Genomic DNA, 14,873 nt, shown 5'->3' on the forward strand with positions numbered 1-14,873 from the left:
TTTTGCCTCATTTAATGTAAAGGGTATTTACATCCCTCAGAAAAGATTAGAAATACTACAATATTTGGAAAAGAGCAATATTAGTGCACCCTTTCTTCAGGAGATTCATTTTAAAAAGAACTATACTCCTATAACAAAAAATAAGGCCTTCACACATTGGTACACCATGTCATCTAAAATAAACAGACATAGAGAGGTAGCTATTATATTGAATAAAAAGATCCATTTTAACCTCCGTGGGCTAAAAACCCACCCAGAAGGTTGTTAAGTTTTTTTAAAAGGTACAGGTTTTGATAAAATATTCACATGTTTATGCCTCAAATATTCATAAGGATGTCTTCTTCTTCAATATTTTTGATCAATTACAAGGTTTTACAGAAGGAGACCTCAATTTAAGCGCGAATTTCAATGTCCATCCTCAGTTTTCCCTTGATACCTCTAATGACTCATCTAACATCCCCGTTTACAGAGTTAAAAAATATTGGAAACCTATCAGTCGACCTTCATGTAGTAGACCCATAGAGAACATCAGACCATCATTAAAACTTTAGACAGGTGGAATGTCCACAATATTTATACTGCCCAAGGCTTATACTAGCCTTCCTCTGCCTTTAGTCAGGGTGCACACATGTCAGGAATCTGACATTCTTCAATGGCCCCAGTGTGGGAGAGGTTGCAGGAGCTGCTGTCCATTGGATTTGCAGAAAAATGCTGAGCAGCACGGAATGATATAGAGACTGTAGTCTCATACATTTATTTTTGCCTATTTAGCTTGGTCTAGCCTGCGGTCTCAGAACAATATCATATTTGTTTTCATTTACTGAACTGATTGAACATTGAACGTGTTTTGTACAATATTCTAGAATTGAGAGCTCTTCTTTTCATTTTTCCCAAGTCTATACTTTGCCTAAAACTAGCCCTGCGGACCTGCTGCTGTTGTTAGCCCTTGTATGTCAGAAGTTGAAATCTGCAGAATAATTCTGCAGCATGAGTACGCATACTGTGGATTTAGAATCCACAGCATTTTTCAAAAATGCTGCGGATTCATTGCAGAAACTTATTTTATACCTCTCTGACTTTTATTCTGCCTTGGCATAACCTTGTAGAACTACCTGGCACAATTCATTATTCCTATCAGATATCTGACATATTATGACTGGCATTTTTGACTCATTCTATACATACTTTTGCTCATTTCCTTCTGCTTTATGACCAGGCAGGATACATCTGTTATTGACTTTATTACTGCTGGCAGAAAAGCATTCATTTATTCAGTCTTAGGGCAAAGTAGATGGAAAAGGGTAACGAACATTCAGTGACAATGTCATTCAGTTTGCTCTGATCCTAACTCCTATCTTAGTTTAATCTTATAATATATTGTTGATTGTCAATACGCATCACACCAAGTAGAAAATATTTTATGGTCAAAAGGAAACAGCTGGAATGTGCTAACCGTTTACCTAGTAGTGAGATCCTTTTACTCAGAGCACTGTATGGTATCCTACTGTAGTTTCTGAACCCAACTGTTACAATTTGCTGATATATCTAAGAAACATAAACAGTAGATCATGAAGAATAAACCCAAGAAGAAAGCTCTCAGCATGATGTAGTACAGTTCTACAAGCTGTAGAAATATTCAGTATTTTTTCCATATTAGAATATTTTATTATATATGTGCCTTTCTCATAAAAAAACATATATTAGTTTGTGATTATAGCTTATGCAGAGCCTTGATAGAGGAGGTCGCATGCCTGTTATTTAGGGCAGTGATGTGCAACTGGTGTCCACTGGGCTGCATATGGTTAACCCTTTGCAATCTAATTTTGGATTCAGGGTTTCCTAGGGGGCTTTCTCTTTCTGCCATTTTACAATGGCGCCATCTGCTGGCTAAAGCCAGTACTGCGGTATGGGACATGCTGGAGAGGCCCCTGACAACAGAGTGGCCAGTAATATACAGTAAGAATACCCTGCCGGACGTTTTTTGACATCGGAGCTGTACAGCCTTCAATCAGAATGTCTTCAGACGTCAGACAGTGGATTGGAAAGGGTTAATAGGTGCTTATCTTGCAATTCCTGGATCTCTTATTCCATATCTACAATGTGCAACATATACACTACACAGTTCAGTATACTTGCTCTATTGTTTTGCACATGTACACTATTTTTATTGCAAAGAGCAGTGTGTCTATGCAATACAATAAAGCATATGGTAGGAAAAAGCTTCTTAGGCTGTCTATTGCAGGACCAGATCGAAGCCTATGGAATCAGGTGAGCAAAAAAACTGTGCAAACAGAAGACACAGGACATTGAATGTAATGGCCTTCATAATGTGATAGGATGGCCACAAATTAACAAAGGGATTGTTGCTGGGAGTTTTATTATGGGGGGTTTTTGTCCTTACATTCCAAGCACTATGTATAAGTTTACATATGTATACGTCTAAATGATGGTCCCAGATATTCATTGGAAAATTGTATTTTCAGTTATTGTTTTGTCATAACCTAGTGCTAGTCATTGATTGCTTTTTTTAAGTTAAAGTATTTAGTAATGATACTCTTATTAAGGTCTGGAGATTATTGGGAGTAAAGTTTAAAAATACTTTTATTTTCTGAAAAAGTAGTAAATCCAACATAAAAATACAATCAGCAATATGAAAAGTAGAAAGGCATTTACCTTCTATCTTATTGTAGAGAGAGAGAGAGGAGAAAAAAAGAAAGCAAGAAACTCTGAAAAATAAATTATTTTCAAAATGATAGGTGATTGAACAAAATTTGCGTAGCATAGCTAAAATATCATGCAGGCGAATAAAGTTTATATCCTGTATGTAGAAAATGTATAAAACAATATATTGAAAACTTAAAAAAATATTCTGTATATTATGTCATAACTAGGCTACAAATAAAAAGTGAGATTCCCAAGTTGTTGACACCATTAGTGGCACTGGCTAACTAAAAAGATGGTGATAAGACTGTAAGGACTCTCACATACTTGCTATTTGTAATAATTTTAAATAATCCATTAAAAGGGTTGTCTGTTTACCGGACTTCATGCCCCCTTAAGGCCCAATGTCCACGGGTGGATTTGATTTGCGGAACCCGTGTGGGAGATTTGCGAATTAAGCCACCCATAGGGGTACTTGGGCTGGCGCCCACGTCTCCCTATGAGCGTCTTGATTTGCAAATCAGAGCAGCTAAAAAAAGCGGATGTGGTTTCTTTCCCAGCATGCAGATCGTACGCTCGGGAAGAAATCCCAGCATGCTCCATATTCATGTGGATCCTGCAGGGATAGCTTCCATTGAAGTCAATGGAAGCCATCCTATCTGTGGCGCACCCGCAGCTGTCACTGTGGATGTGTTGTGGATCCGCGGGAAAGCAGGAGATTCAAAAACCAAAAGAAAGCACTGTGCATGCGCTGGGGAAGGCCAGCGCTGCCAGATGCATCCACTGTGCTGAAGAAAGAAGATCTGGCCGGCATGGAGGAGACCCATGCTGGATCCAGAGAAGTAATAAAATGTCTTTTAATGTTCATGGCCACGGACACGCTCGAATTTTGCTGCCGGATTCAGCAGTCAAATCCGTGCGTGCAAGTGGACATTAGATCTTAGTGCCTCTTGAGTAAAAATAAGAAGAGGAGCAGTACTTACCTCTTCCCTGTTGCTGCATTCCAGCACTGCACCCCCACCATGGCTTGCTGAGGCTGCTAATATCACAGGAAGTCAGTTGCCCACTGCAGCCAATCAGGGGCTGCAGCATCACATTCCCAAACTCCTGTTATCATGGCGTTCATGCCAGGAAAATGAGTGGTAATGCTGCAGCCTCTGACTTCATATCTGTCACAACAAATATCAGGACAACAGTGGGGCTGCAGCACTAATTCATGGCAGCAGGGAACAAGTAATTACTGCTCATCTTCTTATTTTAGTAGGGGGGCACAAAGTGGGGCATATTGTCAAATAACTGGACAACTCCTTTAAATTGTATTAACAACTGAAAACTCTCACTTTTTATTTCTCCTATCTCCTAATACCAATCCAATGATATTTTGTCCATGTTATATAACTCTTCTGCTTATTAAGTGCCCCACCTTCCCAAGCTTCCATAATCAATTATCTGGGATCTAAAAGCCCAGCGAGGAATAGAAGACAATGCAAAATGCAGCAGATCAAATTAATAAAAGAGACACATTGGGCAATATGCCTGTATTGTATTTCTCAGTGCCAAGCTCCTTAATGTTTGGAATATAGCCAGCTGTTTTATCATGGAAATATAAATAAGTAAATGTACCATTTTGACTTCTCAGGTTAAAATAACGGTGCATAGCACATTGAAATTGTGATCCCCCAGGCTCACACAGTGGGTGCTGCCGTAACTGCCAGGACCAAAGTCTTAATGTGGTTTTAAATGCAGCCTGAAGGGCTGGAGGTTCTTTATGACTCATTGGATGATTGCTTTCCCGGTGTAACAGCTTGCTACATCTTTTACTATTTCACAGAATCACATTTTACTTTTTAATGGTAGTGGAAAACAATCTTTTGTCAACTGATGTGATCTGATTTCATTTAAATCCCTGTATACTCTCTAGATTCAGAGGAATGCAATCTGTCCATAATGAAAACAAAGCCTAGCCAAGAAAAGGCTTCTACCGCAGTTACCATAGGATGAGCTCTTTAGTATATATAATTTACAATGCTGAAATAATGTGTCCATAGCTACTAATAAAAACAACTTTAATGTGAAATACATGGTCCTTGACATCTCAAGATTGTGTGCCGTGTTAGAGTTTAAAGCTCTTACCATTTTAAGAGTAGGTACAAGTCTTATTTTAGTATCTTGTTAAGCATTTTAGATTTTCCTATGAAAATGTAAATGTTCTCTTTTTATCTGAGCCTCACATCTGTACACAAAATGATTTAGGATCAAATGTAGACTGTCTATTTGCTATCTGAATGTTTCAAATATATTACTTGCTTCACCATTTTACTTCAGAATTTTTGGCAAGCCATTTATAATATGCATGTAAGGCCAAAAAAAGACATATGTCCAGCTAGTTCAGCCTATTACCACCCCTCCCAACCCCCCAATGTTGATGGAAGACAAAAAAACACCAATGAGGTAGAAGTCAATTTTACCCATTTAAGGGGAAAAAATTCCCTTAAATAACTCCAATATGGCAATCGGAATAATTCCTAGATCAAGAACCCTTTTGAAGTTAATAATGATTATCATATATAGTATTGTATCAAACAAGAAAGGTGTCCAGACCCCTCTTAAACTCTTATCGAATTTGCCATCACCAAGTCCTCAGGCAGAGAGTTTTCAATCGTCTCACTACAGTAAAAATCCTCCTTCTATGTAGGTGATTTCAGCGTTATCTAGGCCCTTGTATTTTGTATCAGTATGTCAGTAAGTATGGCCGCTGGCAGTGATCTATGGGATAACTGTTGGTAGTTAACGCAGTGGAGTATAGCCATCTGAACTCTGGTTGATGCTGTAGGCCTTGATTAGTCCTGTGAAGGCAGAGAACAACTTAGCACAGACTGGATGAGAGCAACTGAATGACAGTTCTATCCTCGAAGAGTGCTATTCACAGGCCTTTAAGAGCTCAATCACACAAGCATAAGCCTTTTTGAATATGCTGTGTATTTCTTGCGTATTTTGGCCCTTCTGCGTATTTTATATATGCGTAAATATGCAGTGTATTTATGTGCACAAAAGGAAATGGAGAGGGGTCCGTTGTTTTGATGCACAACTTTGACAGAAATTCTCATAAAAAAATATGCAGATGTGAATGAACCTATTGAAATTAATGGGCTCTATCCACTTCATATTAGGCTGAAAGCACACTGCCATATGCACAAATACACTCGACAGCACTGAGCGTAGTTACGTCTGAACGATGAGATTATCTCAAACTTGACAGAACGCAGAAATTTGAAAAAAGAGGGGGTAAGATAGTGGCTGCCCCTATCTTTCCCGCACAATGTGTTCACTGCATGCGGGAAAGATAGGGCAGATACTATCTTTTCTCGGCCATAGTATTCACAGACGAGAAATCCCTGCAGTGAAAATGAAACAACTGAACTCCTACTGAGATCAGTGGATGTGCTTTGTCCCTTTATACGGCCTTGATTATCATGGCAGTATAAGGGGAGAAAGACACATCCATGTGTTTAAGCCCTTAAGCACGTAAAACGCTGCACCATTGCACGCATGTCAATGAGCCCTTACAGAAGAATGAGTAGTAGATTACAGCATCCTACTGCTCTAAAGCATCTTAATCCAATCATAAAGCATTCACGAGTCCATACTAAATTGTTCTATGAGCCCAACTGGAAAATATATAGGGTCACCTCCCCTTGCCAAGGAAGAAGCAGACACTGGCTGGCATAAAACAGTCTGCAACTTCCTAACAGCTGCAATAAAGCTATATTCCTGCTTATTACAAGAGCATAAAAATAAGCTTTCTACTAGGAAATTAGTTTATATGCAGGCACCTGATATATAACCATTCATAGGTCAAAAGTGATCCTTCTGTATGCATTGTTTCATCTAAGAGTAAAGTAACTAAGTTTTTGAGTTCTGTGTAAATACTGAAAGGGCTTTGTCCTTGTTCTGCTCTTATAATGTTATAATGTTTACTTTGTTGATGGGTTATAGCTCATTTGTTTCCTAAGAGCAAATGAAAAATAATTAACTGAATTCACAAATTTTCCCTAAGTGGCTCATTAATGTCTGCTGTACTGAAGAGATCAAGTTTATAAAAGCCCAAAAGGCAAATTTAAATAAAGACTTGCACAATAATAGGAGAAAATTACAATGCATGCTTAACCGTTCCTAGATTATGGTCAGTTTTCAGCTCTTGGTCACTGACGGACTATTTGCCAAGTGCTTTCACTCCTGGTTTGTTCACAAATCACTTCATTATATGGAACATATTTCTACATCTGATAAAAACATGTTTGTCTGTAGTCATTTTACTGCCAAAATATGAGCTAGCCTACTGAGTGAATGGACAAAAGGCTTTAACTGCCAAAAAGGCATTAGTAGACCAACTGCTTTATGTGGCATGAAAGCAATTGATAGCTCTTATTAATATTATTTTATGTGGGTCAGGTTATAAATGATAAACTGTTATTGTTTCTATATCGCACATTCATTTCATACAGAATGTGTTAGAACATATTATATCTAGAGAAAATGATCTCATAAGCTTTTTTGAGAATTTAATTCTCTGTGGATTCTAACACAACTTTTTCTGTATAAAGATACAGTGAAACCTCTTTAAGACAACCACCCAAAATAGGTCTTTTTTGAGGGTAGTCTTCTAAAAGAAGAAGACAAAAGTAAAATTGATAACCCATCACAGAAAAGTTTGGTCTAGATGGGGATTAGAGAGGTTTTACGGTATTCACCGGACTATGAGCTTAAAATATGATGTAGGGAATCAAAACACTTGAATTTTGTGGCATTTTGTCCTAAAATGAAATTCTGAATCGAATTTACTGACTGCAATGATTTATTTAAATGGTTACACGCATTTGATAAAGTGACAGTATATTACTAGTATAATATGTATATCCAACCCCATTCAAGTGAATGGAACCATGCTGCATTCCCATAGGGGATGCACTGAAAGGTCAACACTACAGTTCCTCATTGAGTGAGGGTCATAGCAGTTGGTCACACATTGATCATTATACGTGATGGCATATCCTAGCTATGTGCCATCATTTTACCCCATGAGAATAACCCCTTAATCTGCTGGTAGAATTTTTCTTGGAATTGTTTTGTCTATAGAGAGCATAGACAGTATCTTGTCAGCTATTCTTTTGTAGTCTTTGTATGTTCATCTATCACCTCAGTTAAGTCTCTATTACAGCCTTTATGTATTATACCCTTTGGATGACCCTGATGTAAATATACATCATAAAATATCTTGCCTTCAGGCTCCATGATATACATTTATGTCTGTGCCTGTGCGATTAGTAGTAGAATCCTGCTTTAAGGCCCAGGATCAAAGAAACCTCTAACATGACAACGTGACATAGTTTGTAAAGCTGAAAAAAATATACTATCACCATTTCAGCCTATTATTCTGCAGTGTTTATCCAGAGATAGGCAACAGCCCCCATGACATAGAAGCCAGTTTTCATCAGCTTACAGTAGGAAAATCTGATCCTGGCCATTCAAACTCTTAAGTGCTGTGATCATTACCGAACAAGGCATCTAGGGAGCTTAAGAGAGGTAGGGAACTCCCTCCCTCATCCCATTTGCATCCTGTGAAAAAGACCTCCAGATCTGCCTATTAGGATAGATTGCTTGTCATTTAAGTTTAAAATATGTTTTTCTTGCTTTTCTCTGGATCGACATGGGGGGGATGGAAACCGGCTGAACTGGATGGACATTGTCTTTTTTCAGCCTAGCATATTATGTTACTATGGTTGCCCATTAAAAAACATCAAAAGACATATTTAATTAAATGATATTTTATCTTATTAAAATTAGTAAACTAAAAGACTTAGTAAATACAAATTAATAAAATTTAACACAATATAGAATGAAAAATAAAAATGTCAAAATTTGCAGTTTGTCCCACTTCTCCCCCACCCCCCAAAAAATTAAATAAGGAAATGTACCCCAAGCGGTACCTTAGTACAGTTACTATGAGGCAAGCCAATGAGCCAGTGATCAGATCTTGAGTGACTTTGAATGTGCCAGGCAAGAATTGAGTCCCATAAAGGAGAAATAGAGGCCTAGTGAAGGCTCTACTCAAATGACTTTCCATTCGGGCAATGTTGCCATTTAATTTATCATGTAATGTACTGAAAAACTTTTAAAAAAAAAATCTAAGTGGGGTAAAATAGAAAAAAAATACAACCAGGCAATTTTGGGGAGAGTCTTGTTTTCATGGTAGCTGCCTGTAGTTGACATGGGGTACAGGGGCGTAACTATAGAGGATGCAGGGGATGTGGTTGCACTTGGGCCCAGGAGCCTTAGAGGGCCCATAAGGCCTCTCTTCAACCATATAGGGAGCCCAGTACTATGAGTAAAGCATTATAGTTGGGGGCCCCGTTACAGGTTTTGCATTGAGGCCCGGGAGCTTCAAGTTACGCCTCTGATGGGGTATATGATGTACGTGTCATGTGATACGTGTGGCTTCATCACGTGACCATGTGCGTCACCTGGTGAACGTGATGACGTGCTGATCATGTGACTGGGACGGCGCGGTGATGTCAGCAGCCACGCCCTTGAAGGGAGGTGATTACTCAATCCTGCGGGTGGCTGATTAGAAGTGGCTGCTCTAGATGGTGTCTCAAAAGGATAACGCTGCAGGTCAGAGTAGAAACGTGGTGACCTGATTGGACGGCGTCTCCGGCGTGATGACGTGGCGGGTAACATTAGAGACGCATCTTAATGATGTAATGCAATATGGATTGGATCCCTTATTGAGATACAGCTGACTGTAACCCTTGCATGGAACCAAGTTGATGTTTTCATTGGCTTTCAGGGGACCTTCAATCATGTGAGGTATGTGTAGGTACTGATAAGGTTAAATAACTAATTAACTGGATGTTTGTTTTATGCACACTTGTATGTGATTTACCTGTATGTAGCTTGTATATATGTATGTCACTGTGTCTTGGTTGACTGAGCTTGAGAAAGGCCTCAGTTGAGGCCGAAACGTCGGCAGTCTTCTCTTTATGGAGGAATAAAAAGGAAAACTTCTTTTAAGTACATCTGATGCTGCCTGGTTCACTTTCTACAGTTTGATCACCATTTTGGGCGATGCAGTCGTTAATGTGACATGGCATTGATTCTGGAGAGATCTGGAGATAATGCATGGCAAGGATCCACCTGGACATCTTCCAGTGCATGCCTGCTAATGTTTGCTACATGGGGCTGCATGTTATCCTGCTGGAAAATAGTGATGGGCATACGCTGAACATATGGTAGCATGATGGGATGCAGCACCTCAGCAACATAACAGCATGCCATCAATGTGCTCCTATGTGTACTAGAGGGGATCAACTGTTGGTGCTAATTACATATCAAACTATTACTCAACATTGACAAGCTGTGTGGCACTTGAATATTGTAAAAGGATAAGCCCGATTTCCACAACATTTCTAGACCTTCGTTCGGTGATCATTGCCGAGGCAGAATCTCAATTCGTCACTGAACATCAATCTGTAGCATTCAACATGCCAAATAACTCTGGAGCAACACCATCGCAAGTGTTCATGATGATAAACCGCAGTTTTTGCAACCTAGGGCTTGAACGCAAGCCTGCCTTCGCAAATCTTTGAGAACCTGGCATTGTCGATATCACAGCATCCATATCTACTCGTGTACTCCACAATTTGTCACCAGCTGTGGATTGTGATATTTCATTTTTCTGATCACCGTTTCTGATTTCAACCAATGCTTGTGACATCCCGTTGAGTTCCTGCCGCATTACAGCACAAAGACCACCCAGATATATATCTATGATAAAACCTTTAGCAAACTCATCCCTTGTTTGCAATGGCTCTTAGTGGCATCTTAGATTCATCTTCACTGCTTAATATTTATCGAGGCTCAAAAAAGGGTGACAGAAAGCAGTTTCCATGGTCATGACATCATCAAAGTTAGCTTCACAATCTGGTTTTCCCCTTTTGTCACACCTTCAGATCACAGACCGAAAACTGCATCACTTTTCATAACAATTTTCATAACTTGTTTATCTGAGCATATCCTGAAAATTTCATAATGCTGTGACAAAGTCTTCAAGAAGTGGAATTTTCTCTGCGGCGCAGTGTGTTTAAAATTACTTTCTGTTGCCATCTTCTGGCCATAGGGTTATTTTTTTTTTAATTTTATATGAAGGCTTGTTTTTTTGCAGGGTTACCTGTAGTTTCTATTGGTACCATTTGGGGATACACAAGACTTTTTGATTACTTTTCTAATGGCATTCACTGTGCAGAATAAATAATGCATTATTTTAATAGATCAAAATTTTATGAACGTGGTTGAATCAAATATGTTTACTTAGAGGATGTTGATATTTTAATGTCAAAAAGGGTGTTTTAACCTTTCAATTTTTATTTAATTTTTTGAAATAATAAAAAAATCCTTTATTTTTATTTTTTTTTATTCCTCATAATTAGCTTTGACCTGCAATTATTTTATTGTTTGCGCAATATAATTTAATACTTCAGCATTGCAGTATATTGTATTTTTCTAGGCATTTTGCCACAGGCAGAGCTTAATAGGAAAGCATCCATGGCAACCCTGAGGACCTTCACAAGGCCTCAGGCTACCATAACAAATCTCAGAATCTCATCGTGAGGGGTGCCTTTCAGGTGATAGGAGGAGTCCCCTCCTTCTATTGGCCATCTAAATGTTTCTATCAGTATTAACAGCAGCATCTAGATAGTTAATGACTGGGACTGTGTTATTTCTGAACTTAGCCACTACATCCTGATGCTTCCTTCATACCAGCCCTATGTCCGTCCAACCTACAGTACATATACGTTAAAGAAGCAGTACCTCACTTCCAAAAGGACTTGCACAGGAACTGTGTTAGCCACTCTGTGACCTGGGGAACAAATTCCTGTGTTTGGCATATGTGAAGGATATGTTCCACATTTGCAATTGAGGGTAGTTGAGTTTTCTTGAAAGGTAGGAGCATAGCAACCTGAGAAGGCATAGAGGTGCAGGGGAATATCTAGACTGAGTGACTGGCGCACCTGGCAAGTTGCATGTAGGTTGGACAAGCTGTGGAAAACATAACTTCTCAGAGACTCAGAGCAGTAAAGTAGGATGTGCAGCAGTCACTTTGGTGCAATTCAGCTTGCTAGTACCTCTGTTGCTTGGTGTAAAGACATCTCAATAAAATCATGGCACTGTTGTGATTAATTACTCTTTTATATGTTCAACTGTGTCTTCACAGTAATGAGTAAATTGGGAGAAGATGCTGGTAGACATGGGCAAACAAGAACATGAGATTGTAAGGGGGTCACCCCCTTACCCTCTCTCCCTTTGCAGTAAATTAGTTTTCTTGTGCTTCAAACTTGTATTTGCACCTGTTTGCCCTTTTGCTGTTAAGGGGTTGTAGTCAACTGTGTACAGCGGCACCACCAGACCCTGACAATTTCTCTGGACACCAAGAAACAGTTTGTTGGCTCCCAGCTTAAAGGATGATATGCTGAACATCAGAGCAGACCCAGTCCAATACTGAAGTGCTTGAAAGTGTTGTGACGATCCACATTGCGCTGCAATGCTAAAAGGAGGGGAATAAAAAGTGATAAAACGCAGAGTGAAAGGTATGGCAGTGACTGTCTATGGTGCCAGAGCAATGTGCTGAGAGTGTTTCACACATGGATATGCAAATAAGGAAGAGGGAACAATACCTCTGTAGCGCCAACTATTGGATAACAGCATTCCTTCAAATCAATGTACTACTCTTTAAACACATCTTTAAAACAATGATTGGGAATAGGAAACCAAGCCAGAATAACCATACACAGACCGCGGGTTTGGGGGTGTTTGCCCTCATCAGTGTGCAGTAGGTTTCAGGATTGGCTGGTAAGAGGCCTGTGAGTTGGTCGGGAAGGGTGTCATTTCCCGACCCCCCTCTTGACGCAGTAGTAGGATATATACAGCAGTCATAAGAATAGCTGTGGACTGGAGGCAAAGACAAAGTAGCTGCCATAGGACAAAGCCGATAGGCTAGGGACAAGGACTGAGAGGTGTCTTTAGAGCTTGTGTGGTGCTGTGCAGGAGGGCATGGAGGTGCAGGGCACGAGTTGCATATAGGCTGGACTGCGGTAGAGAGTAGCCTCTTAGAGACTCACAGAGACTAAACGAGAGCCTACAGTGTCTTTGGTGCAAGTCAACTTGATGATAACTTTGGCATATCTTGAGGTCCTCAGCCCTGGAGTAAGAACTGCTCAGTAATGGCATGTCATTCAAATATGAATCTTATTTGTTCAACTGCAGCAGTCTGAGTCATTCTGTGGAGATCCCCTCTTACAGGATCACTAAATGTCAACTCCATGTGCCTTCCAATCATTAAAAGATACCTTAATACTGCTTTAACCTACCACGTATTGTCTTTTTTTTTTTAACCATTAATTTTTTATTGGTTTTATCTTTAGTAAATATACAGCAAATAACAGAAATATGAAAACATTGTACATATTTGTCGGTCATAGCAATGAAGCATTACTAACAACAAAATAGATCAACTTAAAATCTGCGAGTAGAAAATACAGTAACGTAGCCTTCTTATTTATTTATTTATTTTTTGCATGTATATAAAGAGAAAGAAAAGGAGAAACAAGAAGAGAGGAAACATATGAATGTTTATGGGGGGGAGGGGGAAGTGGTTAACTAGGGAACTGGTGGATCCATGGGTTCCACTTATTTAGATAGGCCGCAAATCCTCCATTCTTTTGGGCATAAAGTTTTTCATATATATTATGATCTGATATTGTCTGGATTAAATCTGATATAGTGGGAGACATCTCGGTCTTCCATCTTCTTGATATTAGGAGTTTGGCTGTGAGGAGAATATGACATGCGATCTTTCTCGAATGGGAAGGGAAGCAATTGCTATCTAGTAGTAGAATCGCTAAACTTGGAGATTTAGTAATAGTTGATTTTGTGGTTTTCCTTAGAAGTGAGAAGACATCTTCCCAGAACAGCGCTAGTTTTGGGCAGCTCCAAAATATGTGGAATATGTTGCCTGAGAGGCCGCACTGTCTCCAACAGGTGTTTCTTGTATTAGGAAATACTCTAGCCAAGGCATCCGGGGTGTAATACCATCTGGTCAATACTTTTATGTGGACCTCAAGGACATTTGCGGTAAGGGTTGATTTGTTAGCCCATTCAAACGCTGAGATCCATTGGTTTGGTGTATTTTTCCTGCCCATGTCTCTTTCCCAATTGAGAAGGTGGGCTTTTTTTGTTTCTCTCATATTACCAGAGAGAGCATCATAGCATGTTCTCACTAGGGATCGAGACATCGGAACAGAGTTGTTAAGAATCTTTAGGATCACGTTTGGTACCTTCACTTTCCAAAGTTGAGAACCTTGAAGGAGGGAATGAATCTGGAGATATTTAAAGATTTCTTGGGTTGGTAGAGAGAAGCGTTTCATCAGAATATGGAAGGGGAGAACATCATCTCCCTGTACTAGATCTTCTACGTTTTTAATGCCCCTCTCCACCCAAGAATTCAAGCGCAGGTTGGGAATAAAAAATTCAAGGGTAGGGAGAGAGAGCTCAATGTCACTTGACCCTGGGTGGTCTTTAGTTTTTTGTGCCAGCCAGTTCCATGAATGAAGAGATGATCGCATTGGCGGAGATAATGAGGATAGATGAAGAATTGGGGGAAGTGTAGGAATGAGGGAGCTAAGGAGGGAAGCCAGGAGGAGGGGTTTCATGGGCTTATTATCTAGAAACTGCGATTCAATTTGGAGCCAACCTGGGCCCACAGCTCCACTCGCCCATTGTCTGATTTGGTTATTGTTGATCGCATGCAGATAGGACCACAGATTGGGTACTCCCAGACCTCCTTGCTTTCTATTGAGGTACAATATGGAGGCAGCGACTCTAGGTCGTTTACCTCCCCATATGAATTTGGAGAGTTGTTTTTGGAATTTAGAAATTTCCATCCTAGGGATCGGTAGAGTGCGGAGGAAATAAAGTATTTTAGGCAAAATTAGCATTTTATATAGGACAACTCGTCCTAGCCATGAGGGTTCCTTGGTTGAGAGATTTTTCAATTCAGTTTGAAGTTCTTCTAGAAGGGGGGAAAGATTAGCCGAGATTATGTCGCTGATTGGGGAGCACAGTTTAATTCCTAAATATGGGATAGTGTTGTCCTGCCA

At 39.6% G+C, this 14,873-nt stretch overlaps 1 protein-coding gene across 1 annotated transcript in view; it reads left to right on the forward strand.

Moving 5' to 3' along the window:
• The window catches only part of NKAIN2 (sodium/potassium transporting ATPase interacting 2), a 793,322-nt gene that overhangs the window by 454,626 nt on the left and 323,823 nt on the right, over positions 1 to 14,873 (forward strand). The gene's annotated exons all lie outside the window — the stretch shown is intronic.

This window comes from Eleutherodactylus coqui, chromosome 1, assembly GCF_035609145.1.
Source record: "Eleutherodactylus coqui strain aEleCoq1 chromosome 1, aEleCoq1.hap1, whole genome shotgun sequence".
NCBI lineage: Eukaryota > Metazoa > Chordata > Amphibia > Anura > Eleutherodactylidae > Eleutherodactylus > Eleutherodactylus coqui.